Source organism: Perognathus longimembris, chromosome 20 (assembly GCF_023159225.1).
Source record: "Perognathus longimembris pacificus isolate PPM17 chromosome 20, ASM2315922v1, whole genome shotgun sequence".
In the NCBI taxonomy this organism is placed as follows: Eukaryota; Metazoa; Chordata; class Mammalia; order Rodentia; family Heteromyidae; genus Perognathus; species Perognathus longimembris.
In genome coordinates, this window is record NC_063180.1 from 32,469,488 (window position 1) to 32,481,859 (window position 12,372).

Below are 12,372 nucleotides of genomic sequence, written 5' to 3' on the forward strand. Positions count from 1 at the left end.
AGCTGTCATCAAATGGCTTAAGGGGGTACATACCCACCTGAGATAAATACAGAAAGGCTCATAATATAGAGATGCTGACAAGCAGGCAGGCGCTCCTGGGCAGGCAGAGGGCACCTGTAACATTTACAAGCAGTCAGAGTTTGTTTCTCATCCACGCAACATCTACCAAGGAGTAACTGGTGGTAAAATATTTCCCCTAGGTCTTTTCATGGTCATGGTCACTAACCCCTCTGGTTTCATTGCTTTCTGGATCCAGAATCTGGACTGAGGGTGGAGGGGAGAATTCTAGAGAGTGTGGGAGGGAGGAGGGGTGAGGGGCGAATCACTGGAAAGTGCCGATTTGGGGGAAGATAAATGAAGTTGAACTTGTCTCTATGGGCTGCCTTGCCCCAGGCCAGTTCTCTCTCTCTCTCTCTCTCTCTCTCTCTCTCTCTCTCTCTCTCTCTCTCTCTCCCCTGAGGTACTTACTTTTGTCTATTCTTTCTGCCAAGCATTTCTTGTGTTTCAGAGGCTGCACTTGTTTTTTCTGGAATCTTTCTAACACTGTTGCCTGGGCCTTGTCTTTTCTACCTTGGGCATGCTCAGATGGAAGGTCTGGGGTGTCTCTCAACACTCCAGGCTGTCTTGGAATGACTCTCAGGGCCTCTGCCCTGGAGCTGATGGGGACAGAAGCTGCATACACATCCTCTCCCATTTCTGCTACCCTGGGTCATCATGGAGAGTTCTCTAGACTACTTCAAAAGCCATCTCCATATCTGTACCCTGCAGGCCGAGGAACCAGGACTGAAGACTCAAGACATTTCTCTAGGGCAGGGCCAGCAACTGGTTGAGGGATATCTCTTTAGCATCATTTAATCATTTAGAGAGTGATGATCTGTCTTTGGGGAGGTAGTAGAGCCTCCTTGTCCTCATTAGTATATTAGGGAACATTGAGGTACTTTTAAAAGATATTTACTTCTTGGCTGGTGTGTGAAGGTATTCACCAAAATACTCAGACTTTTATTGAACGGAACCTCCTTGCCCCCTCCCCCGCAAGGAGGTCTTGACATTGCTCAGTTACTCTTACTCATTTAATCATTGCAGTAACACCTGGATGTAGTTTAAGAGGGAAGAGGATAGTGTAGTGCATACCACACCTATCAGTTCTGTTTATGCTGTGTGATTGCAGGGGAGAAGGCACAGGGCGTGGGGGGTGCCTTTCTAGATGCCCATGGTAAGACCCCATTTTGGAACCAGCAAGTACATGAAAGGGAAGATGAGAACATTCATGGCCATTAAAGCAGGATCCCTTCTGCTTCTAGGGATTCTTGGTGTCCGCTGACAAGCCCTTTTCACCACCTCACTTCTCAGGAGAGAGTGATCTTTGCTTCCTCCTTTCTGGTAATTGCATTTGGGAAGCACAGTGGCTGGTTATCTCTAGACATCCCACAGGTAAGGACGTGGGGTTCCACTGGGAATGTGATTGGACAGTTCAGCCTGTGGCTCCTTGGTGCCCATAATGAGAGAGAGCACTTTCCACTGAGCAATCAACCTTGTTTACGGAAGGGATGTGACACGCTATTGGCAATCTGTGTACTGCACTTCATTGGACCCACACTTCCAAAGGCACAGAAGGGAGCTTTTAAGCAGAGGTGTGAAATGGGCTCTCATCTGAACTCTCCTTGTTACATACGGGAGGCAGAGACCATTAAAATGCAAAGAACTGGAAGGAAGAAAAAAGAAAGAATTTAGTTACTGTGGATCACTGGTGATCGTGGCTGAATTGAGGTAATTCATTTAAATTGCTGAGTTTCACATTCAGCTGATAACTTCTTTTAGTATATACATATACTCAGCACTTAGACTCTCACCATGATTTGACTTTCAAAAAGGTAGATTCAAGGAAGCCTGATAGATGAAAATCCGAATTTGCACAACAGATCAATTAGTGGACCAGCATTCCAACCACAGAGAAAGTTCACAGCGTGGCATCTTTTCTAAAGTAAAAGAATGCTTCTCCCTCCATGAGTTCAGAATAGAATTTGATTCCACTCCTTTCTACCCCCTGCATTGCACAAGTAACAGGCGATTAGCACTATCTCCCAAATATTATAAAAGAAAAAGCTCAGCTCACAAACAACCTTTCAGGAATGTAGCTGTTATGTAAAAGTGTATGTGAGGGCATAGCTCAGGATGAGGTCAGAGAAAAAGCTGTCCTGTGATTTGAGGTTCAGTCATACCATCCTTAAGTCCCCCAGTGTTATCATTATCACTTCTAACAGAAGATTCTGTCTCTAGCATCTTGAGGTACCACCAAGCTAAGCAAAGCCTGGCTGGCCACCGTCTAGAGAAATCTCAATGATTCACCTAGACACCAATACTGAGCTCAGCTGGTAGAGCTATGAAATGTGAAGGGAAAGGATAATTCTTTCTCTATGTACATTGTTGCTTTTCTGCATATTCTTCCTACCAAAAACAAATATTGTTGCCTTCCAAAATGGCCCCTTTGCTGGTGAAGTGATCTCATTCTCTTGGCAAGAAGGAAATTCGCCTGTGGTGGACTGTTTTCCAACGGAAGCCAATTACATCTTGCCTCTGTCAAGTTCGATAAATGATAAAGAACATGAGTCAGCCCAAGGGTGATAGGGAACTCCCAAAAGACTGGAAATTGGTAATTATTGTTAATGATGTGAGCCAGGATAAAAAGTTAGAAGAGATGCGCAAAGAGGCACGACATGAAGAATCCACTTTTCTTTTTGCCTACTCTTCAGAATGGATAAGACCTTCTGTGCTGTGTGTGTGTGTGTGTGTGTTGTGTGTGTGTGTGTGTGTGTGTATATATGTGCGCGCGCATGCGCGCATGTGCACATGCCAGTACCAGGTTTCACTCAAGTCCTGTGTGCTGTTCCTTAGGTGGTATTCTAGCCACAATGCCACTTCCAGCTTTCTTTGGTTAATTGATGATAAGAGTCTCAAGGACTTTCCTGCCTGAGCTGACTGCTTGGAATCAGGATCCTAAGATCGCAGCCTCCTGAACAGCTAGGATGTTGGCTATGAGCCACCACTGCTGACAGGGCTTTTATCTTAATACACATATCTTCGTGATGACCTTTTGCTGGTGATGGTCATGAATGAATGAGTTTGACATGACTCTGATAACCTTAGGACTCCTGAGCCTCTTACAGTACCTTCATTAGACCTAGTAGTCAGGATGGTGAAGATATTCAGAGGTGATCAATACATTTTAAAATATCACACCACTGCTGATTTTCACCTGGGGCCTCCTGGGGCCTACAGATTCTGCCACTTGGGGCTGGGAATATGGCCTAGTGGTAGAGTGCTTGCCTCATGTACATGAAGCCCTGGGTTCCATTCCTTAGTACCACATATGTAGAAAAAGCCAGAAGTGATGCTGTAGCTCAAGTGACAGAATGCTAGCCTTGAGCAAAAGGAAGCCAGGGACAGTGCTAAGGCACTGAGTCCAAGCCCCAGGACTGGCAAAACAAAAATGAGATACTTCCATTTGAAGAATCTTTCAGGGAATTGTGTGGGGCTCACCTTGCCCTTCCATTTTTTATTTCTTGGTGAGAACCTGGAGCTTGAATGTCCCAGGCCTGTGGTAATCTCTCTTCCTGGTTATGTGTATACAAACCACTTATTTTATTTCCTTCACTGATCTGGATGCAAACCTTTAGCTTTTTGCATGTTCAATCAGTCCTTCATGGTGCTGAGTTACTGAGGTTTCCCTGGGCTTCCAGCAGGCGGGGAGATAAAGGCCGCGCAGCAGTGTGTCCTGGTCCTGGTGTCTTCAGGTCTACCTCACTCAGAGCTGAGGCAGAGTGAATCTGCTTCACCCAATGGAGTTCTATCTCAGAACAGATCTGAAGAGAAAGGTCACGCTGCCCCCAAATAGCTACACCTGCTCAGAGTAGGAAGTGAGAGGCAACCGAAAAGTGTGACGCCAGGTAAAGACCAGATTCAATCTATTGCACCAAGAGAGGAGGACCCAGCATCATTCGGGCTTTCACTTAGGAGGTTACCCTACAACTACAGTGAGGCAATGGAAGCCTCTAGGTGGTGTCTCTCAGGATAGAGAGACATTGCTGAGGGAAAGTGGCTGGGCCTGGTATTCATAGGATTTGGGGGGCCTGAGTCAGAGGAAGACATTATATGGTGATATGTGTAAGTGTGTGTGTGTGCGCCCTATACACACTGTGGCTGAGTGAATCCTGGGGCTCTTACTGAAAGGAGGAACTATAGTAGGAAAAATTATTTTTGGAAGTTGATAAGGATTTAGATATGCTTTATTTTAGAATCATTGTGGTTTCTGGAAATAGCTGAAGTTGTCTAGTAGCCAGCTAGATATGTCTGTCACTGTATTAAGGTATATTGGATGGGGAGTCATCAATCATGAAGGGTCCCTGATTGAAGCAGTGACCTGAGAAGTGAAGATTGCTTTTTTTAAGCCTGAGATCCTGGGTTTATGTGAATTGCACTGCAGCTAAAGGGAGCAGAGAAGCCTGGAATGGGGGAGAAAACCCATAGAGAAGGCTGGAAAAGAAGAGGAAGAGAAAAGAAGAGAGGAGGATGTTGGGGCGGAGAGACTGAGAAGTGCTAACATAAAGTCATGCACATTGCAGCTTGGGAAGTGTCTGTGGACTGGGTGTTTAGAAGGCTGTTGAAGAGGCTGATGGTGGCTGCGGACACCAGGTGAGTGGATCTGTGACGGGAGAGATGACAGAGGGAAGACAGCAGAAAGAAGAGGGAATGGTGAATATGGGAGCTCTGAGAAAAGTTGTAGGGCAAAGAAGATCCAGGGAAGGGACAAGAAGAGCAAAAGAGATGCCCCAACGCATAGCCAAGAGCATGGCCAGGGTTGTAAGCCTCGGTAGACAGCTCATCACAGAAGAGGGGACAGAGCTCTATCCGTGCAGAGCAGGATCCAAAGACCAACCAAGGAGTTGTTTGGAATCTTTATAGAGCTCATTGTATTTCTTTCTATGGATGAAAGTACTGCTATGGGTTGAAAGTTTGGGGTCCTTCCACCCACAAATTCATAAATCAAAACCTCATTACCATTTTGGCAGAAGGTGCCTAGGAAGGTCATTATGGCATGAACTCTCATAAAAAGGATTAAGGAATATTATGTATGTTCTGCCACGTGGAGCCATGGGTAGAAGGCACCATCTTGGAGACACAGAGCAAACCCTTACCAGCCATCAGATCTGCTGGTGAATTGTTCTTGGGAATCTCAGCTTCCGGAGCTATGAGTGGTAACTTGATGCTGTCTGTAAATCATCCAGTCTATGGTATTGTTGTTACAGTAGCCCATATGAATTAAGACAGGATAATTGAATAAATTCATTTAGGAGACACATTTCTGGCCCTAGGATTTGTGTTACAATAAGACAGACATAAAGTGATGCAGAGGGAAAAAGAGACAAGTTCTAAGACCTCATTATCCATTGAAAATGGGTACTTCTGAACACTTAGTGAGATTTTCTTTTTGTACCCTAACACCCTAGGGACAAAAGAGAGCTTAGTGGTTGGCAGATACTTTAGTGCCTGGTTGGTGTTATGAAAGATATGGCTAAGTTGACTTAAAAAAATAGATTGCTGGAGTCACTCATATGGCCCCAGAGAGAGTAACTCAGTCAGAACAAATGAGAAATAATAAAGTTTGTGTCTTTGCATTAGCACAGAACCAACCAACTGAAGAATAAAGAATCAAAAGTAAAATAAAATGCAAGACAATTAACTATGTGATATGGAGAATTTTGTGTGAGTGCATCTCATGTTTATTTCTTCACAGAATTGAAAAGATGAGGTTATTTAAGTGCTGTGTAAAAACAACCAAAGATATGATATAAATGCAAACATATACCAGGGTGTTTGTCCTTACTGTTCAAAGTCTAAACATAAATGTCACCTAGAAATGGCTGTTTTTTGTTTTTGTTTTGGATAGTAGAGGAGGTAAGAGGGCTGGAGAAGCTTACTGGAAAGAATAGGCCATGGAGCTGTGTGTGGCTTATACCTAGGATCCTAGCTACCTAGAAGGCTGAGATCTGGAGGACTAAGCTTTGAAAAGTCTGCAAGATCCCAGCTCCCAAAAGACACTAGACTGGATGCATGGCTTAAAAGGGAGAATGCCAGCCAAGCAAGCAAGCCTAGAGTCCAACAGATGGTCCTGCCCACCCCCCCAAAAAAAAAGAATAGGATGCAATGATGATAGTATAATCAGAAGTTTAGCTCAGAGTTGTGACAGGAGTGTTTATGGGAGAATCCTTAATTCCATATAGGTGGCTTAGTTCAGGAAACCCATCAAGCTATGACCCCATAATCCACACAGCTAGACTTCCACCTCCACAAGCTAACCAGAGACACCGGAAGGCTTTCTCATTTGATAATCTCCTTTTGTAACCTAAACAGATCCCTTTATTAAAACAGGTGAGACCAGCAACAATAAAGAACCCTGAGTGTTTAAGAAAGGTAAGTAGAGAGTAACACTTGAAAGAATGAATTAAAATGGATGACTTTTTTTGATTTGCTTTTGATTGCTTCTGAAAATCCAGAATTTTAAGTAAGGTTTCTATGGAAGGCATTATGTTTTGAAATGATCAACTTCTCAGTATCTCACTGGGGGATTTCTGATTAGAGATAATTATTTGTGTACATTTCATACCTCCTAATACCATCTTACTTCTAACCCTGTCCTAGTTAATATCAATAAAGGGTGCAAACGACTTGGCCTGAGTGCTTCATAACCAACAGATCTTTGAGAGGAGTGTTCTTATTAACTCTTAGAAGGGGAAGTTTCTGTCTTTCTAGGAAAAAAATCCTATTTTTGCATCCAAGGTAAGAGGAACTCTGGGAACTGGCTCTCATTGTTCAGTGACAACCAGAGCTCAAGCAATCAAACCCATGCAGGCTAGCCAATCAGTGACACCTATGCTTCTGAAACAAACCTATCAACAGCATCCTTACTGTGGTGACCATCTTCCTGAATGAGCCTATCAGAAGCATCCTTCCTATGGTGGCCAACTTCCTGAATGGTTGGCCAATCTAAACCTCACAATTCAACTAAGTCCTACACTCTATTTCCACTTGAAGCCCTTTGTTCTAGAAACCAATTCTATATGTCCTCAAACTCTACATAAGCTAAGGTCTCTGCTTTGCCCCCAACCCATCTTCAACTGGAAACTGTGCCTTATAAATGCAGTTCTTACTTGTTTATTTGCACTAGTACTAACTTGCTGAGCCAATGGGGACTGGTGGATAATTCTGTTGTTCTCTCTGCTGACTCCTGGCAGACTGGATGCCTTCTGGTTTGCTTTCATTTCTTCATTAGTCCCACTCTAAAATTTTCACCAGTCCACCCCAGACTAGACAGCATTTGATAAGAATCAAAAGCTGAATTGGAGCCACTACGGTTGACTGTGCTGTTATAGACAAGTACAAACAGACTGGGTCAGTGTGGGAACAAACTTTAGCCTACTGTTGGCTCCTTTTCTCCATTAATACAATGCTGATAACTCAGATGAAATTGGGAGTGTGGAATGCATCTCATTCAGTACCTGGAATTATCACTACATTAACCACGAGAGTTCAGCTTCTCCCAGGGGGTCACCCAGCTCCTTTTGCTGTGGCTCTTCCTGTGGTACCCTCATTCTCTGAAGTGTCCTGAATCTAGAAAATAGTGAGTCCCAAGTGCAGATACTCATCTTCTACCCATGTTACAATACATGAACTCATCATGATTTTTAAATATGTCAAGCTGAAAATGCAACCAATATAGCTGCTGGTCATCATAACTTAGCAACCCAGTGTGCTTGGAGAATCCTTTGCTTGTGAGCCTGTCATTTTTGGAATCTTCCTTGGGGAAGGTAGTTGACATTCATTGTTGTTACTTGCCCCTGTAAAAGGTTTGTACATGAAGCAGATTGCTAGCTGGGCTAAGATCAAAACTCAGAAGCAGAAGTATAGTTATAATAGAATAGAAAGTACCATGGTTGGATCATCATTAAAGTCAAACAAGCCTAAGACAAAATCTTGAGCTGCTTGCCCATTGGGTTGGTGATCATGGAAAAGATTGGCTGGCTTTAGATAATCTTTAATTTTATTTGAAGTTATTGACTGCTGGCAAGTTAGACTGTCTCAGAACAATTTCGTGTTCTGTACCAGAGCTCATGGAAATCATGCCAAACACTCCCTTGGTACAATCCTGGCCTCCCATTTCCACCCTCCATTTTGTTCATAAAGATTCCTTAGATTCTTGGTTTTGGTTCCTGGATTTATTCTCCCTCCCCCATCTTTCTCTCTCCTTCATCTAAATCTCTGTTTTATAGCATGAATGGGTTGTTCTTGGCCGTTGGAGTGACACTCAGTAGAAACCCTCAACATCTTCCCCATAAAACCAAATCCAGAGCCACTCTGTGGCAAACAGCCCATCTCCTGCTTCAACTGTCCCTGAAATTGCCACATGAATGATTGGGTTTCTGGATCGTTCTTCTAGAATATGATGCATAATCAGCAGTCTCATAGTTAAGACTTCATTTTCCTAGCAGCAGCTTTTAAAGTGTCCAGGTTGTAGGCGATGTCTGTGTGTATGTGTAAAAAAGAAATCCAAAGGACAAAGAAAGAAAATATCAACCTAAGTGTTATCTTAACAATAAATGAAACCTCCTTTGCCAGACAAATTTCAACTTCATTATTGGCTTTAATTGGCAACTGGGAGGACAAATGGAATACACTGAATGTCTCCAGTCTTGACTTCATTAACGCATTGCACCGAGTACTTCACTAAAGGATAGCCCGTCAGAGCATTTAAACAGGCTCCGGGTGAATAATTGCAGTAGTTAGGAACTAGTGGGCTATGTGGAAAGTACTAGCAATGACAAGGCTTTTCAAAAAAAGACAGACAGAGACAACAGCCTCTGCCTTATTCAGCATCTTTCCTAATGCCGTGGAAGGGAAGACATGTGGTATATTAATTAAATTTGACAGGGACGCTGATTTGGTAAGCAGAGTGAACCTGCAGGCTTTTGACATATTCTGAGGAAAATGGGAAGGAGGGGGAAAATACAGTTGGGGAAAAATGCAAATAGTGCATTCTGGAAGAAGTAAACCATAAGAAAAATAATGCAAAGATTCTCCCATAAGTAAGAACCAGGGCGCATGGAGGAAACTAGAGATAGAAACAACCATACTTGCTTGCTTTCCCCGGTGGAGGGTTGGAGCCTCCTCATTCCATATGCAACTTCCAAGGCTGGAAGCTGAATGACTCCCATGGCTCAGCCAGGAAAGATTTCACTCCATGAGTACATTATGTGGAGTGGATGGTTCTTACGTGTCTCACTTAAGTGGACCGACTTCAATGTTGTAGTTTCACCCGTCACCTGGAAATTTTCTATTCCATTGCTTCCTCTTACCTCTAGGTGAGAATCTATCTGCAACTTCTCCAATCAGGCCAGGAATTTCTACCAGAGTGTTGGGGGACTGCCATTGGATAAGGGTTCATTCCAATGCAGTATTCATTGTCTCTCATAAAAGATGTGATCAATGGAAAGCTCCCATTCACTTGTAATCTAACGCTGTTTCTCTTGGTCGCTGCTTGGGCGGACACTTCAGGTTATCTAACCTGAAAAGATCTCAGTGAACCGTGAGTGCTGCCTTTTTTCTGAGTGCCATTAGACCCACATGATACCACCTTCCTCAGATCCCCCTTTTCTGTAATCCCGCCATGTTTTTACCCAACAGCCCTTGCTCAGCCAGTCAGACAGATGGCATGAGAATTAATGTCCAAGAAAGGAATTCTTTTATTTTGTAATGCTTTGCCACGCTTTATTCAGGACCTTAAAATTGGAAGAATTCTCCAACTAGCTGACCAGTTTGTCCTTAAGGTAAGCACAAGGGTGGGGGGAGAGTAAAAATAAGTGGCATCTTCTGAGAAAGCAAAGATCTCTGACGCTCAGGCTCCCTGGCTGGGGTAGGGGTTGCTTGTGATCATTACACAGCATGGGTTAGAGGCCTGTGGAAGAGTCCTGAATGTGAATTTAGAATAAGCAGATCATCATCACCCAGCTCCCTCTGCAAGCTGGTTTGCTCCCCTTTTATGGAGAGAGCACTGAGGAGGGAGCTAGAGGAGATCTAGAACAAAGCAATAGGGATGATTAAAACTCTCAAAAATAGGCCTCATGAAGAATGCTCACAGTAATTAGTTATTCAGCATTGAAAGAGAAAACAACATCTTGAAATAGGATGCACTGTTAGATAGGCTATTTGTTATTTAGGCGTGACCTCCTACCCATGCCTTTTATTTCATTCCTTATTCCCAACCACTTTCTGGCAGGAAATATGTCGAGTTTGGAGAGATAGGGACAGTTGAAGTGACCCCCAAGGAGAGGGTTGTGGCTTGTTTATTTTGGGCAGTGTCATTAGATAACAGTAATAAGTCTACAAAGGAAGAAACGGAGTCCCTCAGACATTACAAGGCTAGGTCAAAACACTCGACTATCTAGTCACAGAGGAGGGGAAAGAGGGGGAAAGAGAAGGAGGGAGGACAGAGGAAAGAAATGAAGAGAAAAGAAGGCAGGAAAAAGGGAAAGAAGGAGGGAGGGAGGGAGTGAAAGAAGGAGAGAAGGAAGGAAGGCATGGGAAGGAAGGAAAGCAGAGAGAGTAGAAGGAAAGGAAGAACAGAAGAAAAGAGGAAGGAAGGGAAGAAAGAAAGAAAGAAGGAAGGAAGAGGAGAAGGTAGGAAGAGGGGAAGGAAGGAGGGAGGAAGGTAGGAAGGAAGGAAGGAAGGAAAAGGGGAAGGAAGGCCCTATTTGAAGATACAGACATTTTACATACTGTCTCCAGTTATGTGGGAAGACTGGGAAGACAGTCTTAGAGGTGTCTTAACACCAGCATCAGGTATCTTTAGGTCAACAGCACCCAGCAGATATTCACTCACAAGCTCCCACAGGGCAGAGCATGGAGCAGTAGCCTCAGCCAGCTTTCCATTTTCTGTGTGTGTGTGTGTGTGTGTGTGTGTGTGTGTGTGTGTGTGTGTGTGTGAGAAAGACGCAGAAAGAGCACTAGGAAGATGGTTCCGGACCTGGCTGAGCTGATGGCTTTGTGGAGAGGCCATGTGAAGGATTGAGAGAGAGACAGGCTGGGAAAGTAATTATGGCTTTGTCATTACCAGTGTGACACAACGCATCAGACTGTGCCTCTGTGATGAGCAGTGAGTAATTCACTGGATGATTTTCAGGGTTAAATGAAATGACATCTATAAATTGCCAGACACATCCCAGAGATGAAGCCACGACATCATGGAGTCCTTACTCTGCGTTGGGCAGGAAGGCTGATGCTTCACAGCCATCAGCAAACGTAATGGTCACCAAAACCCTACAACATACATTCACTTTGTTCCCTTCCCTTCACAATGGAGAAAACACACGTCAAGTCGTAGGGTCAATGGCTAGTCCTGCACAACTTGGGGGTGTCAAAGCCCAGCATTTGAATCTGGGCAATCTGAATATAAATCCTTCTGGAGTTTTTGTTTCTCATCAAGATGGTAAAAGTAACTTTAACTGAAAATTACAAATTAACATTTAGTAAGATTAATTTCCTTGAGATGTATAATATCATAAGCTTTTCATTCTCCTCCTCCTCCTCCTTTTCTTCTTCTTCTTCTCCTCTTCCTCCCTCCTCCTCCTCCTCCTCCCTCCTCCTCCTCCTCCTCCTTCCTCCTCCTCCTCCTCCTCCTCTTCCTCCTCCTCCTCCTCCTCCTCCTCTTCTTCTCTTCTTCTTCTTCTTCTTCTTCTTCTTCTTCTTCTTCTTCTTCTTCTTCTTCTTCTTCTTCTTCTTCTTCTTCTTCTTCTTCTTCTTTCTCTTCCCCTTCCTCTTCCCTTTCCCCTTCCCCTTCTCCTTCTTCTCCTTCTTCATGGGTCTTGAACTCTGTGCCTGAGCACTGTCCATGGTCTCTTTCAAACATGGCTAGTATTCTCCCACTTTGAGCCAGAGTGCCACTCCTGGTTTTCTGGTGGTTGATTAAAGATAAGCGTCTCACAGATTTTCCTGCTGAACCATAATCCTCAGATCTCAGCCTCCACCATTGCTTGGCTCACTCTTTTTTCTTTTATATTCCTGAATAGTATTCCATTATATTAATGTAACTACAATTTGTTTCTCTGGGACTGGGAATGTGGCTTAGTGCTGGAGTGTTTGCCTAGCATGCATGAAGCCCTGGGTTCCGTCCCTCAGTACCACATAAACGGAAAAAGCCAGAAGTGGTGCTGTGGCTCAAGTGATAGAGTGCCAGCCTTGAGCAAAAGAAGCTTGGGGACTGTGCCCAGGCCCTGAGTTTAAGCCCCAGGACTTGCAAGAAAACAGAAACAGAAACAAACAGAA